The sequence below is a fragment of the Hyaena hyaena genome, unplaced genomic scaffold (genome assembly GCF_003009895.1).
Source record: "Hyaena hyaena isolate Hyena2069 unplaced genomic scaffold, ASM300989v1 scaffold_1197, whole genome shotgun sequence".
NCBI lineage: Eukaryota > Metazoa > Chordata > Mammalia > Carnivora > Hyaenidae > Hyaena > Hyaena hyaena.
The window spans coordinates 11076-29733 of record NW_024081835.1 but is presented as its reverse complement, the minus strand read 5'-3'; the positions used below and the strand labels follow the sequence as shown (position 1 = coordinate 29733).

The following is an 18658-nucleotide window of genomic DNA, read 5'->3' as shown; positions in this document are numbered from 1 at the left end:
AATACCTAATGTCTAAAAGATGAAGAAATATGAACTTTCATACTTTGCTGTTGGGGGTATAAATTACTCAATCATCACTCAAACCATCAGTTTAAATGTTTCAAAATCTTTCAAAATAATGCAGATTACAAAATATATTGAATCAATTAATACATGTATATCCTTTGACACAGTAATTCTCTTTCAAGAAGTTTATCCTAAGGAAAACAAAATAGACATGCATAAAAGCATAAAATGAAATAGCATCCATCAAGGATTATAATGTAGGTGGACATTATTTTCATGGAAGATATTTATGTACTTTCCAACAATTTCCTGTTTTAAAAGATACTGTAATAAATCTGCTTCTATGTAAATTGGTATATTTCTGCTTCTATATATACTGGTATATTTATGCACAAAGATGGAGTTTCATCCTTGGGTAAGATAAGTCCTTTTTTGCCCTTACCTTCTCTTTATATAGATATCTCCTTGGCCTCAAATCCAGATATTCTTCCCTTGATCTGTCACTGAGAACTTTTCTTTTTCTTTTCTTCCTTTCTTCCTTCCTTCCTTTCCTTCTATCTATATGCCTATCTATCTATCTTAATTTGGAATTAATGGTATAATTAGTATGCTAATCAGTGTCCACCCTGAGCCACAACCATCAGATGAAGAGCCAGCAGAATGGTATTAGCATCTGGACCAACAAACTAGTTCAACCACATTTGTAGATAGAGGAGGACTGCCTCTACCGTTATGTCTGCCATCACTCTGTACCATTTAAAGGGCATGTTAAGAACACAGATCCATTCCCCCATCTAAATAATCAGCAAGTAGAGCCATCCAGATGACTTTTACAGTTCCTTATTTTAAGGCATCATTTCTTAAGATTTTATAATCAGTCCCTTGGTGCTTTACATTCAGATACAATTCTTAGCCAAGAATTGTTTTCAGCTATCGCTAGAGGGGGAACTTGGAGGATTGAAGGAAGGTCTAGTGGAGAATGGTGACAAGTTTATTCACCTTCCCACAGTATCCACAAAAGATCTCGATGCGTAGGATTTGGGTTAATGACTGACCCCCTTCCTTCACTTGTAACCTCTGCTTTACTTCACCTGAGTTTACTTGTACACTGGTATTGAGCACTTTTATACATTCAGTGCCTTCTACTCTCCTCATTAATCTTCTCTCTTATCACCTCTGTCAAATCCCCAGATCCCTTAATCATTCTGTGTATTCTTTGATGATGGAGTCCTGTTTCTTAGTGCGGTCTTACTAGCTGTCCCAAGAACACTTCTTCTATATCCTACCATTATGAAGAAACTTTAGTAAAGCCCAGTTTAAGGTGAAGGAGACACCTAAGATACATAATAATCTGAACTGTCCTATCACTGATAAGGAGTTCCACAATGGGAAGATAAAGTGTGAGGACAAAATGGAATGCCTTGGAGATATCCTTTTTCAAAGAGGGTTGGGATAAAGGAAATGAGTGAAGTACAAATATATCTGAATCTGAAAGCTCAGCACCTAGGGCCTACCTTTTCTGTGACCTCACCCAGTTGATATTCTCCTTCTCTGAGTTTTTCTTTCTCTGAAATCTTTATTCTACTCTTCAAAGACAGAATTCTTGTCACCTCTGTCAGACAAGTCCAGTCCCTACAAAGCCTTGGCATGCAACACGCACTCAACAGCATTTCATGAGTGAATTAATGTGAAGGAATAAGCTAAGCTTCCTCTTTTGAGTCTTCATGAGAAGATAAAGGTCCAATTTTGTAAAGATAATTATAAAATTTGTACAAGTAAGGAGCACAGTTGAATCTAGATCCCATCTTCCTTTCCATAAAGGTGAAAGGACATACATCAGAGCAAGACCCATATGTCTAAATACCTTGGTCCCTGAAGATAGTCTAAAAGATAATAAAAAGTGTTGAGGAGGAGATAAGACACAAGCAATTTACAAACACATACACGACACAGACAAAATAAAAATAGATGATATAAAAATAGGTGTGTTCAGTTTTGAAAGGAGGTTGTTAGAATGATTAGGGAAGCTGATAACTAACAGGCTAGGGAGACAAGCCATACTGTGCACTACTCTGGGCCCTGCTCCTTGGCTGTTTTCCACCGCAATTAGTTATCTGGCAACCTTGCAAGATCTTAATAAAAATAACTCATAAGGTTTAGTCACATCAGAAAGGCCATCAAAATGAGTGATCACAAATGTTTGGAAAGGGTCACAAGCCAAGTCAGCATTTAGGATATGCTTTTTAAAAATTACCTTATCTTTTTCATCTCCAAAGAAAACATCAGAAGGATATTGTCACAAGCCCAACAATCTCACTCCAACCCCCTCATCTACTAACATCACATTTTAAAGTTTGTGCCGCTGTCAGGGGTCCAATAAAATCCCACAGTATTTCTTTCTTGTTTTCCTTTCTCAGAGGTATAACTTTCTTCTAATCTTCTAATACACATTTCCATGCTTCCTAACAAAGAACATACTAGATGTATTTTTACCTACAATTACTTTAGTTTTTGTGACCAGAAAGACTTTAAAAGGACATGATTACACTATGTATACAAATAATTACACTCAAGAGATCATGTAAAGCATCTCATTGTTCACAAAACCCATTTACATTTAGTTGTCATTTTAAACTTAAAACTCCCCTATGACTTGTTTAGACAGAATATGGTGGGTTGTTGTTGGGTTTTTTTCTGTTTTAAGGAGGAGAAAATTGAAGTTTAGAAAGGGTAAGGGAAATTCTCAAGGTGAACAGCACGTAAGTAGTAAAGCAATTCTTGAAAACCATGTGGCTGCCTCTGAAACCATGATAGCCCTGTACTTCCATAAGGGATCCACAGCTGGGAAAAAGGGAGAAGGGTAGGTGTCTTTCCTAACGGCCCTGGAGTGGAGAGCAAATGATTTACTTAACTCAGCATACCATCATACCAAGAACTCCATTCATTACCTCTTCCATGTAATTCTACTTTTTCTCATTAGATAATGGCACTTCTCAGGTAAAAATGGTTACATAATTTTCAAGAACCAATGTCCTGTTCTCAGTGTCTTCTGATTAAAAATTAAAGAGGAGATAAAACATGTTCTCCTGGGGCACCTGGCTGGCTCAGTCCATTAAGCATCTTGATTTTAGAGGTCCCTGCTTGAGGTTCTCTCTTTCCTTGTCTCTATTCCCCCCCAACTTGTGCACATTCATGCACATCATTCATTCATTCTCCCTCTCTCTCTCCCTCTCCCCAAAATAAATGAATCAACTTAAAAAAATAATGTTCTCCTGAGATTTTATTATTAGCACTTCAGGTATCCTACTTAATTTTTGGATACTTCTGTTTACCTCATACCCCCCCCCCCACACACACACACACACTTCCAGGGCTCCCTTATGCTCCCACTACCCGGGGGAATCCACCTGACCTACTGTCTCTGGGAAGAACCCTACACACTTGTTTTCTGCCATCTTTCCCATGACATTAGAAAGAGGCAAAGAAATGAGTTCACAGTAGACATTAATGATGGTAATCTGATGAAGGCATTTCTCTTGTGAATCTCTAAAGGGGCCATTTCAGACATTAGTGACAACTTGTGAGAGGAAAAGGAGGACTTCTTTGAGAACAGTCTTGCTAGCACCTGCTAGCCCTAAACCTCACCATGTATATTAATCTGGATATTTTCAAGTCTAAAACCCTTGGTTTACATAAATAATCCATCTACACTGCTTTAAAAGTAAAGAATTACATTTCTAGGATGTTTAGACCATTATACTGAAGTATTGTCTTACTGAAAAATAATAAACCGTTTTTCACAATCACTTTTACTTTCAACATGTTGGAAGAGGAAACTGTAAAAGATGGAGTAAAGGAATTGGATTCTGAGGAAGCTCCCTGGGGACCTTCAAAGGAAAATAAAATGGCTCCCTTCCCTGAGCCATTTTAAGCCTTGATTACATTAACTTTTAGAAAATGCACAGAGGAAACACTATTTCAGAGAAGGCCCTGAAATTAGCATATTTCTTGGAACTCTGGTACCTCACAGATGACAGCATATGTCACTGTTAACCTTGTGTTATGTTTCCGAACCAGTGTCCAGCACAGCCTCTGAGGCCATCTGCTTTCTGTGGTTGTCAGCTCTGAAAATAACCTAGGAGGCTGGATCCCTGGAACACATTTTTCCTACTGTTTTGATTAGAAAAGCATTTCCACCCTAATCAATCTTTCTGTTTAACTCAAGCAGGTATTTGAGAAACTTCCTGGGTTTGATGTTTTAGTAAACATGGTAGATCTTAAATTCCCAGGTGATATTTGACATTGGGGAAGTTTCCATGCACAAGCAACAGAACACTGTAAAGTCACATTGGCTTTGCTCCCTGCTCCTGGAGAAAAGAACACGTACTGAATAAAACCACAAGCACAGGATACCAGGAAGCCCTTGTGCTGGTGTTTTCCTTGAATTAATGCTTTCAGCATCCTCCTTAGTCATTTAGATACTTCTGCTTATATAATTTTCCTATATCCCATCTATTATGTTTCCTTGCCTCTTTAGATAGCTCTTTGTGGCTCTGCTAATTAGCTGGGTCTGATGGTGGAGGCACAGCATCTAAAATGTGCTCAGACAAATGGGGAAAACAGAGCATCTGAAAACACAGAACTATTCCACACAGACTTACGATTCAAATAGGGTCATCTTTGTCCAATTAAGTAAGCCTACTTGAAGAAACATGGCTGAAATACTGTTTTCATCAAGAGACTTTTTTTTTTAATGTCCCAAAGCTAAAAAAAAAGAACATAGGAAGAGATACAGGAAGAACATTACTTACTAAGTCATTGCATTTAGAAGTCTTGGAGACATGTATTGAATTGCTTTGTTTCTGAACTGGATGGTGCTCTGCCGAAATCCTCCTGTGACTTCTTGCATTCCCTTCATTCAATTTTGTATTGTTTTGAAGGTCCAGGCAGAGAGGATATGTAATTGGACATTTGGTGAATGCAGAGGAGTGAAATTGTGTCCAAAGTTATTAGCTTATCTTCGTGTGAAGAGCAAGGAGAACATTTTATTTCATCTAACTTTTTATAGCTATCAATTAATCCTTTGCTTTAAGGATGACAACACAATGCTTTTCCTCATTCTCATGGAAACATTGACATCTAGTGGGTCACTACATTAATGCAGGGCAGCTCAAAGGCTGGATAAAATGCTCAAATTTGGGGGCTATTCAATACGGTAATGTTCTCTTTGATTAATGTAGCTCATTGATCTTTCTAACTAACCTCTCCTTGTAATTGTGGATAAGAAAGAATCATCTCTCATATGGAAAAGTAAGTTGTAGAAAACAAACTTAGCATACCTAACCAATAGCTTTCACATACCCTATAGATTCTTAATGATTATGTTACTTGAAGATTTGTTATTTATAGGATCCCAGATCATTTAGTAATGATAGAAACTAAGTCTTCATGTTGGGAGACTTATATAGTCTGGTACAGTGGTTCTTAAGCATTTTTATTTCAGGGACAACTTTGATGAACAGTGTTAGGGAGCACTCTGCCAAAAAATTTTATATACGAGCAGCCACATTAGATTCTGTATACAATTTCAAGGGAGTTCACAGAACCAGTGAAGCTTGAGATGATAAAGAACTTCTGCCTATTGATAATGACAGAAAACTTACAACACTTACTATGTGCCAGACGCTGTTCAAATACTGTTCAGGTAGCAACTCATTTAAGTATCCTAACTTTTCTATGTAGACATTACTATTAACCCACTTCACAGAAAATGAAGCTGAAACACAGAGAGATGAAAATATTTGCCCAAAGTCACAAAGGCACTAGCAGGTGGACTTGAGATCAAAACTCAGGTAGGCTGAACAGAAAGTCCACACTCTGTTATAACTGCCTGGTGCCTCTCAGAAGAAATACTGCACAGATGGCTTGATTGGCAGATAGAACCCTTACACATTGCTCTCAGCGTGGCCAATCACCCTAAGCAATCTCTTCAGACTAGCTGTCATCTATGCCTCAGTTATCCAGAATTGTATCACAACAGATAAATGGGCACTACCTAATTGGGAAAGGAGACTGGTGTAAAACAAAGGCAACATGCTTTGGAGCCTTTGAATGGGAGCTTTAATACAAGTCTGAATTCCCAGGACCTTCATGTCCTATAGTATTGGGCTTATAGCCTTTGGGAGTACAAAAGACTAGTACATTAGCAATGAACTTGAGCAAATGTCAGTTCTGTGGGGCAAGAGATGTGACAGATCTTCTCCGTTCTAAAAGACCTTTAATCTTTTATCTGCATACCTCATACTTCATGAACCAAAGCAAGCTGCTTGGATTAACTCTCCTATGGTTATACTAGGAGAGAAAAGCTATAACATCTGTTCCCTGGCATGCAATTTTTCTTAGAGGACAATGGTATAGGGTTAGGAAACGTGACGCATGAAGTGTTGGTAACACCACCACCTCCCAAAGATGTCCCTGAGTCCAGCACTGGACCCCTCTCTCTATATCCCTCCCAGAGTTTGCTGGGAGATGAGGGGGAAGAGGCTGTTGGACAGCAGTAAGCCTTTCTCAGAGGAGCCTTTCTCCAAAACCTAAAGCCATGGCTGTGAGACAGCAATATCTTTTGGAATCCATTTCTAGTTGGAAAAAGAGTGGAGACCTTTGAAAACGTCTGCTGATTTCCAATGCATCCTCTATAAATACGGGCATTCTAGTTCTTTGACCTTGCCATGCATCTTTCCCTCTAAATGGATGCAGTGAAGACTTTAAAAGCATTATCTCCTCTTCTAGAGATTTTTCCTTTCCTTAACCTCAGCCCACACACTTAACCAAGCTAGAAATAGTGATTGCTGTCACCCAAATGCAACGGAGTTTGTTAACATACAGCTTCTGATGCAGGTAAAAAGGAACAGACATGAACATCTATGGATGCTCAAATGTTTTCTCCAGAGTATCCTGGTGACTCTCAAAGAGGCATCATGTTTTCCAATTAAGAAAATGCCTGCCGAGCAATGCGTAATGCCATATGTCTGAGCCTCTTAAATGGAAATGAGCAGCCAAAAGCTTTTTGCTACAAAAGAAAACAATTATTTGTGTTTGTATCCTAGTAGTCTGTGGTTCTAAAATATCATCATTGCATTTCCATTATCTCTACAATTATCTTAAGTATACTTGGACTATTTGATGTTGACGTTCTAAGTCTATAATTAATCTAGGAAAATTTACCTTTTTCTACCCTGTCTTCAAAAACACAATTTTCTCGTTTAAGAAGAGAACTCAGTGGATTCCCAGAATAGTTTTAAGTGACTTGTGATATTCAGTGATGAAGGTCTGTGCTTCATACTTCACCCCCGGTAATGAATTTCACCTCAAAAACCCTTAAGGGATCAAATCGAAACCTTTCACAAAATCAGAATAAATTCCATATGCTGCCTCACCTTTTCCTTATTCACTTCTGAGCTATGTGAAAGACTTATTCAATAAATGTTAAATAAAAGTGAGAGAAAGGTCATAATTCCTTTTGAAAGAGGTACATTTTCTTAAGCTTGTCAAACTAGAATTGTCTATCTACCAGGGAAACATGTAGCACTCTGAGGAGGGAATGCTGCTTTTATTTTTCTACTCTGAGTACAGAATGGTGTTCTCCCAATATAGACATCTCTACAGAACCATATTAACGGGATTCTTTGACTTAGTACTTTGTAAAAATGGTAGAATCCATTGCCAAGAACTAAATCTTGCAATATGAGAACTAGACATAGATTATAACACATAAAACTTGACCAATAAATAATAGTAGGTTGGTTCTGAGATTGTAGGGCTCTTTGCTAAGGACCAAGGAAGTTTCATGACCCATGAGACTGAGGAACTGAGTTCTGCTTCTGTCTTACTTGAACACCGTGGGTGCCTCGTGGCCTCTGCTCCATTAGGGCTTGTGCCAAGTACTTTAAAGTTGAGACTTGAATCTTGCTTAGGTACTTGCTAAAATAATCAAAGTCATCTCTAATGCTACAGGATACATATATAATTTTATAATAAATGTATATAAACATTATCATTCATTCTGGGTTTACTGTGCAAAGCGTCCTAGCAAATGTGGCATCAGTTTTATTTTCTTTCATTTTCCCTCACTGAAACATAAAATCCACAGAGGCAGGGCTATGTTTATTTTTTTCTTATTTACTGCAGTATCCCCAGTGACTACACAGTGCCTGATATGTAATTTATTGAATGGATGGGTGAATGTTGGAAGTATTATAATAAATACTTGACATGCGAAAAAATGAAGGCTTGGTGATCTTGTCTTGGCCCCAAAGTTATTAAAGAAAAGGTCCTTTATCCAAGGTCAAACAGTTGAGATTTGGGGCTGAAGTAAAAGCCAGTTTTATCTGATTTCCAAAGTCAAATGATATATTTCAGAGTAATTTTTTTGCAGTTAATATAAAAATTTATTAAGGTAATATTTTACATTTTCTTTTTATTTTATGTCCTTGAAGCTCCATATTTTATATTCACAGCACAACTCAATTTGGGCTTACCACATGTCAAGTACTCAGTAGCCACCTGTGGCTAGTGGCTTCAGTACTGCCCTATGTATGTCACAAGATGGCTGTTATTCAGATAATGTATGTGAATATACGTTATGAGCACTAAATGCTTCCATTTTTAGAGAACTCATATTGAAAATCACTTGGGTCTATCTTGAATTATGCCAACTATCATGGACCCTAGTTTACTTCCCTCCCAGAGGATGAGCCACAAACTGAACACATTGCCATGTGCAGCTGTATTTGATACCTAAGTTGTGTCTCATGGAAAGAGCACAGAGTGTGTAGTCAGGATGCAGATGGCTATGTTTTTACTACATTCTATCTATATGACTTTGGCCAAGCCTAGTTTCACTTTCAGCCTCAATTTCATTTGTTCTTTATTTTTTAAATGGCTTAAGGAGTATAATCTAGTGATTCATCATTTACATATAACATCCAGTGCTCCTTCCAACAAGTGCCCTCCTTAGTACCTATCACCCACTTAGTGCATTCCCCCACCCACCTTTTTGCCAGCAACCCTTAGTGTGTTCTCTGATGAATGGATAAAGAAGATGTGATACACACACACACACACACACACACACACACACACACACACAGGAATATTACTTGGTGATCAAAAAGAATGAAATCTTGCCATTTGCAACAATGTGGATGGAACTAGAATGTATTATGCTAAGTGAAGGAAGTCATAGAAAGACAAATACCATATTATTTCACTCATGTGGAATTTAAGAAACACAGTAGATGAGGGGTGCCTGGGTGGCTGAGTCTGTTAAATGTCCAACTCTTGATTTCAGTTCAGGTCATGATCTCATGGTTCCTGAGATGGATCCCCATATTGGGATCTGCACTGACAGTGTGGGGCCTGCTTGGGATTCTCTGTCTCCCTCTCTCTCTGCCCCTAACACACGCTATAAATAAATAAATAAACAAGCAAACAAATAAATATTTTTAAAAAGAAATAAAACAGATGAACATGGGAGAAGGGAAGGAAAAATAAGATAAAAACAGAGAGGGAGGCAAACAATAAGAAGCCCTTAAATACAGAGTAATCAAGTCTACCACTATGAAAAGCATTGCTTTTTTTTCCAAATGCAATCTGAATTGTCAGCCCTGTCCTTCTTATCTGAGTGGGATGCTTGATTTCTTGGTGTTCTATATAGGGGACTCCATTTTTTCCTGTGCTATTAGGAGAGGAAGAATTAAAGCCCTTTGTTAGGACACTCTTCCTACTTCGTACCCAGCAGAAAAATAGTTGCTTATATGTGTAAGGCGACACTTCCTATATATCACCATTACATACCACTTTGCAGCAATAGCCCAGGGAACTACAGAACTTTTCACGGATTACATCCTTCCCTGTTCTCTGCCATTTACCTTCTTTACATTAGGTTTCTACGACTCTCCTGCTCCTCTTCAAACTAGCTTCCTATTCTCAATCACTTTTTAAAGATATAGGCTGCATTCAGAAGCTGAATGATATTCAAACAAAAATTCTCTGTTTAAGATGATTCAAGCAAAAACTAGGAAGCATTAAAAAAAAAAGTGTGTTTCCTGGACTAGGTTTGCTGTGGGTGCTCTGTTTGCCTCTATCCTTGAGTGAACTATGGATGGAACACTCTGGCATCCATTGAGGGAGTCCTAGCTACACCATTTGCTATTCACATGCTTTGGGGCAAGTGCTTTATCCTTGCAGCTTTAATTCTTTCAGTGTGTAAACCTCAAACTAACTTTAAAAACATCTACAAGGCTGTTATTTGATCTCTGAAGTTTTTAAATTTGTTTTATTCAACATTCTATGAAATTTGAAAATACAGAATGTTTAGTGAACAGTAAATCTCCCACACATCCCTGTCTTCCAATACTGAAACTAAGAACTATTTATGTGTCCTTCCAGAGAAAACATTTGTGTATTCAAGCAAATGCAATTTTTATTCATTTTTAACACCAAATATCGTTTACTATATATGGTTATTTATCTTGGGGGTTTTGTTTGTTTTTGTTTTTTTACCTATTACTTTCTCTTTTCCACATAGAAGAGCTCACCAGAAGCTTACTCATCCTTTCGAAAAGCTGTTTGGGATTATTTCTATACTTTAAAACATTATCTTTATTTTTATTTTTTTAATTCATTTTTTATATTTGAGGGAGAGGGAGTGGGAGAGAGAGCAAACAGGAGAGGGGCAGAGAGATGGAGAAAGAATTTGAAGTAGGCTCCAAGCTTCGATCTGTCAGCATGGAGCCTGACACAGGGCTCAAACTCACATGCAGTGAGATCATGACCTGAGCTGAAGTTAGACACCCAACCAAGTGAGCCACCCAGGTGCCCCTAAAACATTATCTTTAAATTAATATGGAGAACAAGCATTCTGTGTGAAAACATTCAAGACATTTTGAAAAGAGAAAAACCAGTGAAGACAGAATTGGCATACCCAGCTATCTGTCTAAATACATTCTAAAACAGTAAGTGAAACAGTACAACAGTGCAGAAATCTTTTAATGACCTACTATACATAACAGTTTGGTAATAAAAACTGTGCAATAAACTGTATATTTAGAAAAAGTTAAATTAGATCACTGTTACACCCCATACACATTTTAAGTGGACTAAAGACTAAGTATTTAAAAAATTAAATATAGTAAAAGAAGTAAAAGAAAGTGTAGATAAACATCTATTTGATCTTGCAGTTAATAAGACCATTTTAAACAAAAGAGGAAGCCATAGCAAAATCAACTATAGCAAAGAACCTCTAGCAGAATCAAAATTAAGATACCATAAGGAAATATAAAAGCTTTCTATGGTTTCTGATTCAATGATAGGTTTGATGATGTGAATAGTAAAAAATGTTATTACATCAGAAAAACTAATAGGCAAATCACAAACAGAAATATTTTGGAACATACATGGCAGATAAATGGCTAACAGTCTTTATGTTAAAAGAGGTCTCATTAATCCTAAGAAAAATAAAACCACTAAATATAACTGTAAGCAAAGTATGTAAGATGACAATTCAGTAAAGAAATAGCTTACACAAATGGCCAATGAACATTAACAGATCTCTAAATTGTCACTATTGCCTAATGGTAAGTAATGCTAAAAGAACAAAGAAATAACTTTATTTTCCAACTGTGAAGCTGAGAAAGATAATTAAATGTACAATTTTCAGTACTAGCAAATGCCCAGTGAAATAGATACTTTCATATACTTACTTCCATTCTGAAAAGTAATTTCATACCATGATTCAAGAGCCTTAAAGTTGTGAATTTGTTGTCTTGTATTTCTTTTTGTAAGAAATCACTCTAATAGAATGATTTGATATGCACAAAAAGATTCACATACAAAAATGTTCTTAGACCATAGTCAAAAGTTTCAAACAACTTATATGTTCATCAATAGTGTATTAGCCTATACATTTGCTACACTATAGACCTGTTAAAATCAAATTTTACACAAAATGTAATGGAAAGGGAGATTTCTCAAAATATATAAATGAAAAAAGTGAGTTTATAAAATATATAATATAAATCCAGTTTAAATATATATATATATATATATACACACACATATATAAAAACATGTATGTGTGCATATATATTTATAGGATATAAAAATATAAGGTTTTACAAAAACTAACACTTTTCTGGGTGAGATGATAATGATTTCTTTAAAGTTTCACACAGAAAAGTATTATCTTTATAATCAGAAAAGGTGAATAAATATTATTTTTAAAATTAGAATCAGGGAAAACATCTCACACTTAGATATTTAACTATTATTATTTGTGCCACATTATTTGTACCAGATCTTAGTGAGTGATACTTGGATATGAATTTTCTTTAAAAATGTGTATGTTTTCAAAACATTATTTCAGATCATCTTCAGGAAATCCCTTGGCTCTAGAAAAAAATCCAAAACTACGCTCTTGGAGGGCTTACCTATTATTAAAATACTATTAATCCTTCAGCTTTGTGTGGATTTAGACAAAGAGCAACTTTAAATACTGCTGAAGCCTGAATAAGAAGTTAAAATACCAGTAAGAGTGACAATGTAGTGAAAAGAACTGAGACTGCTCATGTTGTTATCTACAGTCATCAGCCATGGGGTTTGTCAGTATGAGTCTGCCTTAGCCATAGACAGCTATGACATCATAGTTCAGGCTCCACCCTTGGCACAAACACAAGAATCAGGCTGGCAATGTATGTCAGAAATTCATTTCAGAAAAAAAAATCACAATTTTCTATGTGCAATTTGCCAAGTAATTTTTCAGTTTCTTTTCATGATTTTCTGAGAAAATCCCAAAGCCGTGATTTAGTTACATTACTTGAATTGGCAACAAATCTAATCATGCACAAGAAAAATCATTACTAATGTGTTTAAACACCCTTAAATCTGTTTCTATTTCACTTCTCCCATGTGATTAGGGCAATCAGTTCCACTCTAGTTTCCCAGTGCTTCTAAGAAGAGTTCAGTTCCCAAAAGGAAATAAAAATGAGGTCTTTAATTATCAAGAGATCTTCCTCTTTATGTCTCCTGATGCCCACTTACCCCCAAATGTGTCAGCATCAAGAAGAGTAATACTTGAAAGTCTGTTTTACATAAAACATTTCTTAGATGACATTTCTGTTTTTAATTTTAAGTTTTATCTATCTATCTATCTACCTATCCATCCATCCATCCATCTATTTAGAGATAAAGAGAGAGAAAATAAGCAGGGGAGGGACAGAGAGAGAGAGAGAGAGAGAGAATCCCAAGCAGACTGACAGCACAGAGCCTGATGCGGAGCTCAAACTCACAAACCATGAGACCATGACCTAAGCCCAAATCAAGAGTCAGATGCTTAACTGACTGAGCCACTGAGCTGCATTTCTTGATTGATTGGTAGCTGATAAATTATCAGTATGTATCAATCCAAATTACACTGTGGTAATTTCTGCTTAAAAATAAATGAGAAGGAATGGATTTTGGCAGACCAGTACTGCCACTGAGAACAAAAAGGAAAACCAAGATACAATATGTTAATCATCTGTTTGAAGTCAACAGACTGTGGCAGTGACAAAGAGGATTGGAAGGGCCATACTCCAGAGAGAAAGAATGTAACAGATGTAAACAGACTTCGGCAGTCACTTTTACCCAAGGTTAATTGTTAATTTTGTGAATGGGCATAAGGATGAAAATCTAAATTTTGATCCCAGAAAGGGATGCTACTGGAGGACAGAGAAAGAAAAAAACTAAGCTTCTGATAGGTATATGGGGAGCCTCAGGCACACTGCCAGTTTTATCTCAAAACAGTTACTAATTTCTGGAACGGAAATCAACAGGCAGAAAACTGAAACCTAAACAGAACATTTAAAAGATTGAGGAAAGCTTTGTCTTATAGATACCATTAAGAAAAGGCAACACAAAGTGAGAGACCATATTTGCAATGTATCCAACAAAGATTTGTAACTAGAATATACAAAGAATGTCTACAAATCAAGAATACATGATATAATTCAATTGAAAATGAATGAGTAAAAGACATGAACAAGTGCTTCACAAAAGAACATATCATTTGGCTAATAATCATAAAGAAAGGTGCTCAACTTCATTAATCACCAGGAAAGAATTTGAATCACAAGGCAATTACCACTACACATACTAAAAAAGGCTAAAATTTAAAAATTAACAATTTTAAGCACTGAGGACAATGTAGAGCAACCAGGACTCTAATACACTGCTCATAGAATGATAAACTGGCAAAATTCCTGGCTACATCTACTAAAGCTAAGTATATGCATGTATCGATCCAGCTATTTTATTCCTTAGTAAAAACTCTGGGGCACCTGGGTGACTCAGTCAGTTAGGTGTCTCACTCTTGATCTCAGCTTGGGTCATGATCTCAGTATTGTGAGAAAGCCCTGCATCAGGTTCTGTGCTGACAGTGACGAGCCTGTATGGGATTTTTCTCTCTCTCTGCTCCCCCTGCCTCAAAATAGATAAACTTTTGAAAATGCGTGACGGGCATTGAGGAGGGCACTTGCTGGGAGCAGTACTTGGTGTTGTATGTAAGCAAGGAATCACAGGAATCTAACCCCAAAACTAAGAGCACACCATATACACTGTATGTTAGCTAACTTGACAGTAAATTATATTAAACAAAAATTTTAAAAAATTAAACTGTACAGAAATATATTAATATATACCCCATAAGACATGTACAAGAGTGTTTTAATGACACTGTTCATAATATCCCCAAATTGGAAGCTACCCAACTATCTAACAATAGTAGACTAAATAGTATTTATGTAATAAATAAATACTATTCAGCAGTAAGAGTGAACAAACTATAATTATATATAACAATGTGGATAAATCTGATGGAGAGAAAAAGAAGCTAGACCCAAAAGAGTGCATATGTTATGATTTTATTGATAGAAGTTCCAAAAGCAGACAAAATTAGCCTAAGGTGTTAAAAGTCAGGAAACTGGTTACTCTTAAAGGCCTAGCACTAAATTGTAAGGGGACAGAGGAGAATTTTGGGGATCTGGGTGGTATTCAGCTTGTATGTCGAAAATTTATTCTGCCACATTTTATTTCTATGCCTTCTGAAGATGTATTAAAAGTTTGCTTTGAAAGGTTTACGTATTGAGAGAGAGAGGCTGCCATTAGCGAGCCCAAGATAACTGTCAGACTAAGATCAGTATCAAAATCTCAGCGTGCAGTCCATTTATCTATTGGACAGCTACACATTTGTGTCTCTCAAACTACTGAACAAACATTAATTAAATACCTAATTGTTATGCTAGTGGAAAAATCTTAAGTAGAAGATATGATCTCCAATTTCATGGTATTTACAATCTGTTTGGGGAAATAAAATTAGAGACAAAATTAGCAAATAGAATTTGAAGTTGAAGTCTGAACTCCTCTCTTGACTTCTAGGAGTTTCGAGCTGATTGAGGTTGGAAAATTTCTCCAGTAACCACGATCTCCTTTGAGAATATTTTCTGCCCACAAAATACGCTATTTATTTTCAAGGCTTTTTTGCACCTATGCTCATGAGGAATACTGAATATTTTAGTTTTCTTTTCTTGTAATGTCTTTAGGTACCACTGGCCTCATAAATTTGGAAGTATTCCTCCTTAAGTTATCTAGAGAATTTTTTGTAGCATATAAACATTTGGTAGAATCTATCAGTGAAGCCATCTCACTTAGAATTTTCTTTGTGCACAGGTTATCTTAAATAGAAGACCATTTAAGTTATCTAATTCTTGTTTTAATTTTTTTTCATTTCATTTATTTTAGAGAGAGAGAAAGTATGAGCAGGAGAGAGGAAGAGAGTGAGAATCTCAAGCAGGCTTCACACCCAGTGCAAAGCCAGATGCCAGGCTCCATCCCACAACCATGGGATCATGACCTGAGCCTAAACCAAGAGTCAGACACTCAGCTGACTGAGCCACCCAGGCACACCTTAAGTTATCTAATTCTTGAATTAACTTTGGTAGATTGTGACATTTTAGAAATGTATCCTTTTAATCTATGCCATCAAATTTATTGACACAAATGTGTTACTAATATTTAGTTTTTAATAACCTCAAGGTCTGTGATCTATACTGATGTCTTTTTTTCTCTAACATTTGTCATCTATATGTAGAAGTTTATCAATTTGATCTTTTCAAAGAGCCAGCATTTGGTTTCATTGATTTACTCTATTTTCTTGTTTTCAATTGCTTTGACTTCAACTCTTAAGTTTATTACATGTTTTCTTTTGCTTGCTTTGGATTTAGTTTGCTTTGGTTTTGCTATTATCTTAAGGTGAAACATTAGGTTTTTCAGTTCAAATCTTTTTGCTTTTCTAATATTTATTTTCTAAGTATTTGCTACTAGAGATTTCTCTACAGGTACTGCATTAGCTGTATACCCTAAAGTTTAGTATGTTGTGCTTTTTCATTAAATTAAAGCTATTTTCAGATGACTCTGAGGATTCCCTTTTTGATACAGCTGTTTTTTCAAAATATATGGTTTACTTTTCAAATATGTGAGCATTTTTATTTATTTGTTGCCATTTATCTCTAGTTTAAGCCTATTATTGAAATGTATCATACTTTGGAAGCCAAGAAAATGTTCGATCTCAATAATGTTTTGCAAACACTTGAAAGGAATGTGTACTGTGATGTTATTAAATGGGTTGCTAAGAATCCATTAAATTGGGCAGCTATTGGTACTTCTCAGATCTCTACAGTCTTTCTTACAGATTTCCATACTTACTATATTTTTTCTGATTTTCTATTTTTCTGTTAATTATTGACAGAGGAGTGTTGACATCTTTGACTATCTTTACAGATTTGTCTGTTTTATTTTGAGTTCTATCAAGTTTTAAAGATATATTTGAAGCTCTGTAATTGAGTACATAAACACTTAAGATGGCTATATCTTCTTGATGAACTGACCCTCCTCACGGCTTCAGAGTTCTTTTGTTTCAAATGAAGGATCTTGTGAAGTGAATACTGTGTTTTGCCTGTCAGTCAGTGGCATCCAGTAAGCTCCTGCACATCTGCCCCAGCACAGGTCAGGAGGTAGGGAGGGGCTCTCTTGCCCGGCACCCACTCTCCGTGTGAGCACTTGATGACACTCATGGAGAAGAGTTTGTGAGTGACGCCAAACTCCCCTGTGCCTGGGGCTTTCAGTTTTTCTAATCTGAAACCTTTGCCCACTCTTGGCCTTTTTGTATTTACGATGTGGAGTACCTGGGTGGCTCATTGGTTAAGCATCCGACTCTTGATATCAGCTCAGGTCATGATCTCCCGGTTTGTGAGTTCAAGCCCCCCATTAGGTTCTGTACTGGCAGCGAGCAGCCTGCTTGGGATTCTCTCCCTTGCTCCTTTCTATGTCCTTCCCCTGCTCACTTGCTCTCTCTTTCTCAAAAGAAATAAACTTAAAAAAGAAGCATTTACTGTATTAATGGACTTATTTTCTTATGTACTTCTATAGCAGCCACATATCTTCCTGTGCTTTGGTCAAGGTTGAAAGGTCTGTGTCTGTCCTCCTCACGACAAGGCATCTGTCACTTGTCAGAGGTCAGTTTTCTTGGTTGTCTTGTGACCTCAGCACACTAAGGATGGCTTTGAGATAAATGATAAATTTGTAAATCATTGGCTTTCTCTTATTGCTAGGATGGGAGTAACATCCTTTTACAGCTTTCAGAAACAGAACTTACCTCCTAGAATTTTGATTGGAATTAAAATATAAAGATCAGTTTTGGAAGATTTTTCATCTCTGTGAGTCTTTAAATCCATGTATAATTTATTATCAATTTTTGGAGTGATAAGTTTAAGAATGATTACTGTTTTTATAGTTGTTATAATATTGTAAGTATACAGATTGACTAATGTTGGATAAAAGTGCCTTAATTAAGTCTAGATTTCCTTTGCAGCGAAAAGGTGGCAGAAGTAGGGAGCAAATGTGGGGGAAGAAAACAATGACACCCTCTTTTTTCTCATTTCCTATGATATGATAACACCTGTTCAAAGTCAAATAGCTGCTGGTTAACTTCAGACATTGGACTATAACAAAGGTTGTGCTGACCAAACCCCTCCCTCTCACCATTGGGGTCTTTCTACTACACATTACATATATTGATTTAATTTGAAAAGATCCCTTGGGTTTTCTTTTCTTAATGTTTATTAATTTATTTTGAGAGAGAGGAAAAGCACTAGTGGGAGTGCTCCAAGCAGGCTCCATGCTGTCAACACAGAGCTCCATGCAGATCTCACAAACCATGAGATCATGACCTACGCTGAAATCAAGAGTTACACACTTAACTGACTGAGCCACTCAGGTACCCCTCTCTCTTATTTTTTAAAAGTTTATTTATTTGAGAGAAAAAGAGGGAGTACACATGAGCAGGGGAGGGACAGAGACAGAGAGAGAGAGAAAGAGAAAGAATCCCAAGCAGGCTCCATCCCTCCATCCTGTCAGAGCCCAGCATGGGGCTTGAACTCATGAACTTTAAGGTCATGACCTGAGCCAAAATCAAAAGTTGGATGGTTAACCCAACTCTTATTTTAAAACTTTTTAATGTTTATTTATTTTAATTTTGTTTTTTTTTGAGAAAGACAGAGCA

The 18658-nt window shown here is 36.5% G+C and overlaps 1 pseudogene; it reads left to right on the top strand.

The window, feature by feature from the left end:
- The first annotated feature begins 6392 nt into the window (after nucleotides 1-6392).
- LOC120224595 overlaps nucleotides 6393-18658 on the top strand; it is a 21821-nt pseudogene continuing 9555 nt past the window's right edge.